Genomic DNA, 9,803 nt, shown 5'->3' with positions numbered 1-9,803 from the left:
TGGCGGTGATGAAAGGCTGCACGCACAGGACGTTTCAGAGCAGGAAGCTGTGGCGCAGGACTGTGAAGCGGCCAGCAGAGGACGCCCTCGCTCTTGCCTGTGAAGTGCAGAAATCACGGTAAAGGAAGAGCCAGTCCACACGGAGTTGGGAGCCATGAGGGGCCCGGCTGCCAGGCCCGCTGCCCTGAAAGTCTTATTGTGGCTGCGGCTGGACAGTGGTCCCCAGTGACCTGGAAACTTTCCACCCGGGGACAGTGACCTTTGCGATCAGTCGCGGGGGCCAGTGAGGCCCAGCGGGGTGCTGGGACCCTGTCTCTGCACTTCCGCCTCCCCTGTGCCACACTGCCGGGGGTGCCCGGCCTGCGTGCTTCCTGTGGGAGCTCTGACCCTGGGTGCTGGAGCCCGCGCGCATCTGAACTATGAACTGCAGCCCCAGTACGGTCCTTTTGCTTTCAGCTCTGAGCTTGGACTGGCAGAAGCATCACAGCCTAAGCTGGTGAGAAGCCCAGCGGGGAGCCAAGGACGTCCACATAAACAAGCAGGAGCAGGGACCTTCCTATTCCTAAACCCGGGCTTCGGCCTCAGGTGGGGTCCGGGAGCCCCTGCAGGAGCTGCAGCGGTCCAGGTCAGAGCGTGGGGTCTGCACGGTGGCTGCACCGCACCGTCCCACCCACGCGGAACCCTGAGCAGTGCTGGGCCTGGGGAGCAGCCTCCCCACAGGGGTCACCCTGGGGGTTTGGGGGTGAAGCCGACCAGACCAGCCGTGGCCTTTGGAAAGTCCAGCCTCACCACAAAGTGAGCCTCCCACAAAGCCATACATTTGGTGAAAGAATGAATTAAAAATATTCAACCGTGGGCGAGAGACGCTGAGAAAGTTACCTTTCCAGGAATAATAAAAGAGACCCTGAAAACTGGACTCCAGTCTGTCCTCCTGGCGTCCAGCGCCGGCTCAGAGCCACAGACTGCCTGTCCGCCTGTCCTCCTGCCCTGGGCCCTGGAGCCCCAACATCAGCCCTGGGGACTCTGCAAGGTCCACTCAGAGGCCTCCTCGGAGCAGACGTGGCAGAGGCAGGGCCGTGGCCTTGGGGAGCCTGAGTCCTCCTGATGCCCCGCCTGCTGCCCCTGGGCGGCTGCCGGGGCCGGCCCGTTCCTCGGCGGGTCAGGGGAGACCCGCAGCGAGCGGTGACATTGCTCTCAGCGTGTTGCCGCGTGTCCCTCCTCACCAGGGACAGAGCGCCCGGCTTCTGCCTGCACGTGCTCCGCCCAAGATGTGCGCTTGTTCCCGGGCCCCTCACGCGGAGTGGCGGCCTTTGGGGCGCGGCTGGGAGGTTCCTGCTGATGGGGGGAAGGGGGGGCGAGGTGAGGGACAGGGAAGCCTCAGGGCGCTGTGGCCAGTTGGGTGGACGTGAGGGGGCCCTGTCCGCCTCCCAGCGGGGCACCTGTGCTGTCCAGGGACAGTGGCCAGAGGTGGAGGGGACAGGGACAGGGGGACAAGCAGGCCCTGGGGGAAGCGGCTGGGCTTCTGCGTGCTCCTGCCTTGGCCGGCAGAGGCTCAGTCAGGGGCCCGGAGAGAAGCCGGCAGGCGGGAGGCAGGCGCGGTCTCGGCCCAGGCCAGGAGCTGGAGCCCTTGCGGGCCGGGCACCTTGGGTGACACCCCCTCAGGGATGGGGGGCAGGACCACCCGCCAGGCAGCCTTTTCCTGTCCCCCTCCGCTGGAGTCCATGGGGATGGCAGGAGGAGGGGACAGAGGGGCCGGGCAGGACCGCCCTCGGCATCCTCAGCCAGGCGCGGACCTGTGTCCAGCCCAGCGTGGTCCTCCCTCCAGTCCGGGCACAGCTACCCACCCCACCCTGTCCTCCGGTGCAGGAAGATGAGCCCTGAGCCGGAAGCAGAGCAGCTGGATCCCCAGCTGGGGCGTTGGCGGAAGGGATTCCACGCGGGACACAGCTGGCGGCCCGCGCGACCCTGGCTGGGGGCGCCGTGCGGGGTCTCGGTCCCGTTCCAGCGCCGTGCAGCTGTGGGGCGTCGCCAGCCTCTCGCTCCAGATGTGCACACCCTGCCGACTCCACGTCGAAAGCTAAAATCGGGGTGATAGGTCGGGCTGGACCCCTGTGTGCAATATCCCGGCCACACCTGAAACTCAGGCTCGTAAAGACGACGACCCACCTCGGACATAAAAGCTGAGAGGCGGCTCAGGGATCTCACAGTCGTCTCGGCAAACTCCCTAGCAGAACTGCGGCCGTCGGTGCTTTCCTCAGCTGACCTGTGGGGCTGGGAGCGGGTGAGCCACGGATCGGGAGGGTCTGGGAATCAGGAACCCTGCGGAGGGGCAGAGTCAGGAAGGTCCCGGTGCCGCCACAAGAGGGCGGCACCGGCCCGGTGCTCCGGTACCTGTGCGTTGCCAAGATCCAGCGGGGCAGCAGTCCCGCCCAGAGACCCGGCCTGGCTTCCTCTTCCTGTGGGAATCTGCTCTCTGGTGCCCCTGGGGTTTCTGCTGCGCGCAGTGGGGCTGCGTCTCTAGCCCCCTTTTTTTAATTTTAGTATTTACTTGGAGACAGCTTCCCCCTAAACCACTAAGCTGAGGGGCCGAGCTTGAGCTCTGGATCCCTCTGTCTCAGCCTCCTGGAGGGCCGGCTCACAGGCCTGTGTGTGGCGGGCAGGCCGAAGGCGACCTGTCCACCGTGCCTGCGGCCGCCCGTGCTGGGTCCCCTCCAGAGCAGCCGTGTGAACTCGGGTGCGAGCGTGTGGGGAGCCCACCAAGGCGATGGCCCTGGTGCCCTCTCATGGACACTTTTCCGCATCGGGAAGACAGCCCAGCCTCACTTTTTGAATGACCGCAGTGTATTTACTGCGTCTTGTAATTGTCTGTCTGCTGCTGGGTACTTCGGGGGTTTCCAGTCTTCCCTACAATGAGAACCCTTGTATTATGTAGACACATGTTTATCCTATTATTCCTGGTAACCAGATTCCCCTGATAGAGTCAGCACCTGCGAGGTCCTGCTCAAGGCCAGAGGAGACCCTCTGTGCAGGAAGACTCCGTGCTGACCCAGAGGTGAAGGTGCACTGCATGGCCGGGGATCCCCAAGTTCGCACGGCCGCTACAGGCTTCTGAAGTGATTTTCAGGGGCCACGGTGACGAATTCTGAAGTCTGACAAACACTGTCAACCTCCTCTGTTTAAATAACAGACTCATGGTAATCAAGACCCAAGCAAGTCAGGGACAGTTCTCAACTTTCACTCTGAATTTTCCAATTTTGCACAGGAAGATAAGATTTCTACTCTTGTAAATGGTCGTAATTCAAAATTTATCCGATCAAATTCTTTCACCGAGTTTTATAATTCAGACCCATGTCATTCCACCCAGGAGGTCAGGCTAAAAAAAGCATCTCAGAGCTGGGCGTGGTGGTGCATGCCTGTAATCCCATCCCTGGAGAGGCTGAGGCAGGAGGATTTGAGGCCAATTTGGGCTACATAGTGAGTTCCAGTCCAGCCTGCACTCTGCAGTGAGACCCTGTCTTGAAAACCCTAACTAACTAACTAACTAAATAAATAAATAAGGCATCTCCAACATTGTCTCAGATTCCTTTTGTTCATTATGTACATTTTCATTTTTAAACCTATGCTGTGGAAATTCATTCATTCTTACTTGGATAAGAAGAGAAATAAGTTGATAGCATCTGTGTGTGTGTGTGTGTGTGTGTGTGTGTGTGTGTGTGTGTGGCTACTGGGGATTAAGCCAGGCCCTCGCCACTGAACATCCCCACCCCTTTATTTTGGGACAGTGTTTCAGTAAGCCACTAAGGTGCTCAGGCTGGGCTCCCTCTGCCTCAGCCTCAAAGAGTTAATGAAATCTTAATTAATAACAGCTAAGCTGGGTGTGGTAGAGCACACCTGTAATCCTAGCACTCAGGAAGCTGAGGCAGGAGGATTGTTGCAAGTTCAAGACCAGCTTGGGCTACAGAGTGAGCTCAAGGGCAGCCTGAACTGCACAGTGAGACCTTGTCTCAAAAACAACAACAACGACAGCTAAATGAGTTCAGACAACTTTTATTCCACAAAGAACAGAAGCACTTATTTTGTGATATTGTGGACTGAACTGAAGGAATCCTGAACTATGTCCCCAGACGTTTTACAAATATTTTTATTTTGATATAGGGTCTTGATAAATTGGCCAGGCTGGCCTTGAATTTGAGACATTCCTGCCTCAGCCTCCTGAGCAGCTGGGATTACAGGTGTACACCACTATGCGTGGTTAGAAACACTTTTTTTTAGAAACACTTTTTTTTAGAAACACTTTTTAATGACTGCAGTAATTCTGTGTGTGTGGTTTCATTTGGTACTATTTTACTTACCCAAGGTCAACTGTGGTCAGAGAACATTAGGTAGAAAATCCCAGAAATAAATCTCGTAGGATTTAAATAACTTTGTAGAGCATATTGTCACTGGGCTGGGCGTGGTGGCGTGTCATAATCCATCTGTTTTACTATTATGGTGGTCAATCTTCCCATGCCCAATTTACCCCTCAGACTGGGTAAGGCGCTTTGGTGTGCATGCAGCAGGGCAGGGCCTGGCTCGCACGGGGCTGAGGACGCCCATTGCATCTTGGGGACGGGCTACTGCTCTGCGGATTACTGCAAGAGCCCTGGCCAATGGACTCTTCCAATCCAGGGGTCGCTGTCCTTATAAGTGCCTACATAGGGGCATTTTTGTTTTGGACAGTTTGATGGGACAAACAATAACATATCTTCATACAGTTTGTTTTTCTTTGAGACAGGGTATCACTGTATAATCCAGGCTGGTCTTGAACTCATTGTGTAGCCCAGGCTGGCCTCAAACTCGCACTGAGCCTCCTGCCTCAGCCTCCCTAGCACTGGGATGACAGGTGTGCACCACCACGCCTGGCTCATCCAGTTTTTAAAAACAGCTTTACTTAGGTGTAACTGACATTCAGTACTCTGCACCTATTTCAGATACACAGCTTGTCATATGTTTCACCTGTAATTCTCATGACACCGTCGGGGCAATAAAGCGAGCTGGCGTCCGTCCCCATCACCAGGGTCCCTGTGCCCCTCCCGAACCTCCTCCCCGGGAGCAGCAGATGCGGTTCTGAGAGGACTGGGCAGCACCTTGCTGGGCAAGGCTGGCGGTCACCGAGCCTCCTGCGCTGGGGCTGACGTCACACAGCCGGGGCAGGGACTGGGCTCACACCCGCGAGCCTCCCTGCAGGAGTGGGTTCCGCCCATGTCCTGGCCAGCAGGAGGCGCCGGTGCAGCTCATCGGCCACTTCCATGCAGGAGCCGCAGCCGGCCACCCGCACGGCCACGGGAGAGCGGGCTGGCGACGCCGTGGACCCTGTACAGGGACAGCTGCAGCGGGGCCCTCCCCGACAGCACAGGCGGCTCCCAGGTGCCAGTGAGGAGGGGGCAGGGGTGTCATGCAGGCCCGTCCAGGAGCCGGGACACTGGCCTTGCGGGGCCCAGGGCAGGAGGGGCCCTACCTGGCCGCAGGCGAGGCGCCCTGAGCAAAGAGGAGCTCATGGTTCCTCGGAAGGAAGTGGGGACCCTTGAAGGCCGGGGCTTCGGTGGCATCCTCGGGAGGAAATCGCTGCTGTCTTGAAACAGGGCTGTGCTGTGACGTGCGTGGTCTATGGGCCTGCCTGGGTGCTCTCCCCGCTGCTGGGGAGATGGCCGACCCCTTGTCACTCAAGGCCACCCGCGCCCCCGACGCCCTCCCAGTGGTGAAGGTTCCCGCTCCCATCTGTCAGCTCCTGTCTCCAGGGTCCACCCTGTGACTCCACTGCCCCCGAGAGGCTGGCCTCTCTGCCCAGCCGCTCCCGTCCCGCAGCCCTGGCCTCAGCGGGGCTTGGCTGTCAAGGAAGCTGCTTCCCTTGCCTGCTGTCAGCTTGCACGTAGGGAGGCTGTGTGGGCCCCCAGCCTGCAAGGTGGCTGCACGTGCAGTGCCCATGCACGTTATGTGGCATCACGCATGTATGCGTGAACACCCAGATAGTAAGGCGGCTCACCCAGAAAATCAGAGACCAACTGAGTGCTCCTATGCCAGTTGAGGTGGTGCACGCCTGTAATCCCAGCATTTGGGAGGCTGAGGCAGGAGGATCACTGTGACTTTGAGGCCAGCCTGTACTACATAGCAAAATGCTGCCTTGAAAAGAAAAAGACAAAAAACAAACCAAACAAAAACATGAATACTCTTAGAACTTTAGCACAGTCTGGGAAGGTTACTGACTGTAACACATACACAAAACTTACTAGGTGGATATTTTATGCCCAGGACCTAGGAAATTGATTTTTATGAGGGAAGGTCTGATTTATAATATTGACTAAAACTATGACAAGCTTGGCAATAAGTTTAAAAAGGAATTCTTGCTTGGGAGGCTGAGGCAGGAGGATCACAAGTTCAAACCCAGCTTGTGTAACTTAGCAATTTAGCAACACCCTGTTTCAAAATAAAAATTAAAGGCTGGGCGTGGTGGCACATGCCTGTAATCCCAGCACTCGGCAGGCTGAGGCAGGAGGATCATTGCGAATTCAAGACCAGCTTGGGCTACACAGAGAGCTCAAGCCCAGCCTGAACTGCATAGCAAGATCCTGTCTCAAAAAAACAAAAACAAAACAACAAAAAAAATTAAAAACAAAAAGTGAGAAACAGTCAAGGATGCAATCTATGCCCAGTTCTTGGGTTCAATCCACAGTACAAAAAAACCCTACAAAGTTTAAGACTTCTAGGGAGGGATATAGCTCAGTGGCACAAGCGCCTGCCTGGCAAGTGCAAGGTGTTGAGTTTGATTCCCAGTACCAAAAAAAAAAAAAAAGGAAACAAAGCTTTTGGCCAGGCGTGGTGGTGCATGCCTGTAATCCCAGCACTCGGGAGGCTGAGGCAGGAGGATCGTTGCGAATTTGAGGCCCGCCTGGGCTACAAAGTGAGTTCAAGACCAGCCTGAACGGCACAGTGAGATCCTGTCTCAAAAAGACAAAACAAAACAAAACAAAGCAAAGACCTCTATGGTGATAACTTACTTAAGGACACTTAAGACTAAAACTCAACAAAGAACCAGATGACATCATGGAAGAGCAAAGGCTTCTGGGATATGGATGGGGTTACAGGGGACAGGAGTGACATTTTATCTTAAGTCTAGAACTGTTATTTGACTTTTGTTTTTTTCCTAAAACAATAGAAATTTATTTTTCACAATTCTAGAGGCTAGTGACTTTTTAAACAACATGCTAAAAATGAAGTCAAACTTTTGAGGAGGGGATGAGAAAGCGTCTCCCTATGTAGCCCAGGCTTGCCTTAAACTCACTATTTAGCTCAGGATAGCCTTGAACTGACATCAGTCTTCCTGCTTCAGCCTCCCAAACGCTGGGATTACAGGCGTGTGCCACCACACCTGGCTTGAAATCAAACTAAAAATTTCACAAGCAAAAACAGATTTATGGCAAGCGATGGGATAATTTTGGAACTTTGAGATTAATTTTTTTAAAGAATCAAGTACCTTCCAGAAAGTCTGTGCTCAGTCACACCCCCACAGGCGCAGGGTGCGCACGTCCAGGCCCAGCGCTGCCCCCGTGCAGCCCAAGCGAGGGCTCCGCGGCTGAGCAGCACCGCAGGCTCTGCTCCTCACCGTCCTGCCAGTGAGCGGCTCCTGCTGTGCTGCGCCGGCCCGGACTGCACCCTCATCCACCGCAGAAGGTCTGGGGAAGCCAGGGAGTGCGTGTCTCGGCACCCGAGTCGCAGGCTCACCCCACGCCGGCCGCAGGCGCGAGGAGGAGCGAGACCACACGGGGCCCTGTGCAGCCGCTGTCGGGGGTGGAGCGACTTTGCCGGGGGAAACAGCCGGACCCTGGCGCTGGGCTTGCAGCCACTGTCTGTGATGTCTTTATCCTGTTCATGGTCAACCCCACCAGAACGCTTTGCTCTCGCCCGGCAGGGATGGCAGCACACCTTCCTTATGTTGCTTCCCGGCTGCAAATTCTCCTGCTCTCCAGTGTAATATTGCCCACTGATTTTTCTGAGTAAACTGTATTGTTTGTACCTTATTTTTGAAAAAGAAAGCTGAGAAAAAACATTTAATTTTTGTTTGAGTGACCTTGGGTGTTGTTTAATCACAGGTCGTGATATAGTACCTGAGGGCCTAGTACCCGAGAGGAATTGAACCCAGGGCCTTCACACTGAGGTGCATCCTAGGCCCTTTTTATTTTTTATTTTGTACAGGGTCTTGCGCAGTCACTAGGTTGCCCAGGCTAGCCTCAAACTTGTGACCCTCCTGCCTCAGCCTCCTAAGAGTACTGGGATTACACAGGCATGCACCACCACACCCAGCTTCTTATCATGGATTTTTTTTTCATTTTTAAAATATTTGCAGTAAAATGTACATAAAATGAAACTTTCTCTTAACCATGTTTAAGTTCAGGGCGATGGACTACATCCATGCTGTGGAAACCACAGCCGCTGCCCAGCCCAGAGCTTTTATTATCTGGAAAACCCAACTCCCAGCCCGTCAGTCGATTCCCATGCGTTTCTCCCCGCACCCCGGCAGACACCACCCCACCTTCCTCCTCGAGGCGTGGGTCCTTGGGGTCCAAGCGTGCCCCTGTTTGTGTCTGAAAAACAGGAAGTGGAGTGACAGGCCTCTGCCACGAGTGACTCCATCCTGCTCTGCTCCAGCCCTCTCTGGCCCCCGGGCACAGCCTTGCCTCCACGTTCCGGACGGACGTCTTGGCCTCCAGATAAGAATGTGCCACCGCCTGGAGATTAGCCCCTCTGGTCAGTGTCCAAGCTCCAGACGGCCCGGCGGAAGCCTGGGAAACGTTGGTTTCTACATGCGTGCAGCCCGACCCTGGTCCCATACAGACACCGCTGCTCCCCCCAGGCCCAGGAAAGGGGGAGTCCCTCTCCCCTACTGTAGGCTGTAGGCGTGTTAGAGGCCTTAATAGGACACAGCCAAAGGGTGGGAGAAAAACCTGAAAAACAATGTCAGGGCCTGCGATTTCCAGCCCTCCAGAGGGTTACGTGGCTTGGGGGATTTTGCAAGCTCCCCAGAGCACCCTCAGCCTGCCGGCGGGGCTCTCCTTCCTGTCTCAGCGACTTCGACTCCTGCCGGCTTGGAAGCTTTGGCCTCTGAGGGGATGCAGCTCAGCCCCGCACTCAGCAGAGGGCTCGGGCGATAGTGCACCTGGTCGCTTGGGGTTCAGTTCGCAAGGCCACTGAACTCTACCGAGGAGGGATGGCTCTCCTGGCTGGTATGATGGTTCTGAGGACTATGAATGTTGTCAAAATCCAAGTGGAGTTGCTTATGTCAACCCTGACAAATAAATCAACAAAGCCAAAGTTATGAGGGGAGGGTCTCATACTTGGTTGCCTGGCAGCAGCTTTCACCAGACTCTGCCAGAACCATGACACCATGACAACTATGACAACCACGATAGCATGACAACCGGGACACCATGACAACTGGGACACCATGATACCATGAAAACCAGGACACCATGACAACTGTGATGCCATGACAACCAGGATACCATGACAACCAGAACACCATGACCACCATGAGACTATGACACCATGACAACTATGACACCATGACACCATGACAGCCAGGACACCATGACCACCATGAGACTATGACACCATGACAACTATGACACCATGACACCATGACAGCCAGGACACCATGACCACCAGGACACCATAACCACTGTGACACCATGACAACCAGGACACCATGACAACCAGGACACCAGGACACCATGACAACTGTGACGCCATGACAACCAGGATAACGTGGT

This window comes from Chinchilla lanigera, unplaced genomic scaffold, assembly GCF_000276665.1.
Source record: "Chinchilla lanigera isolate Chin_1 unplaced genomic scaffold, ChiLan1.0 scaffold00137, whole genome shotgun sequence".
Taxonomy (NCBI): Eukaryota; Metazoa; Chordata; class Mammalia; order Rodentia; family Chinchillidae; genus Chinchilla; species Chinchilla lanigera.
The sequence above is the reverse complement of the archived record's forward strand: the minus strand, read 5'-3'. Positions refer to the sequence as shown.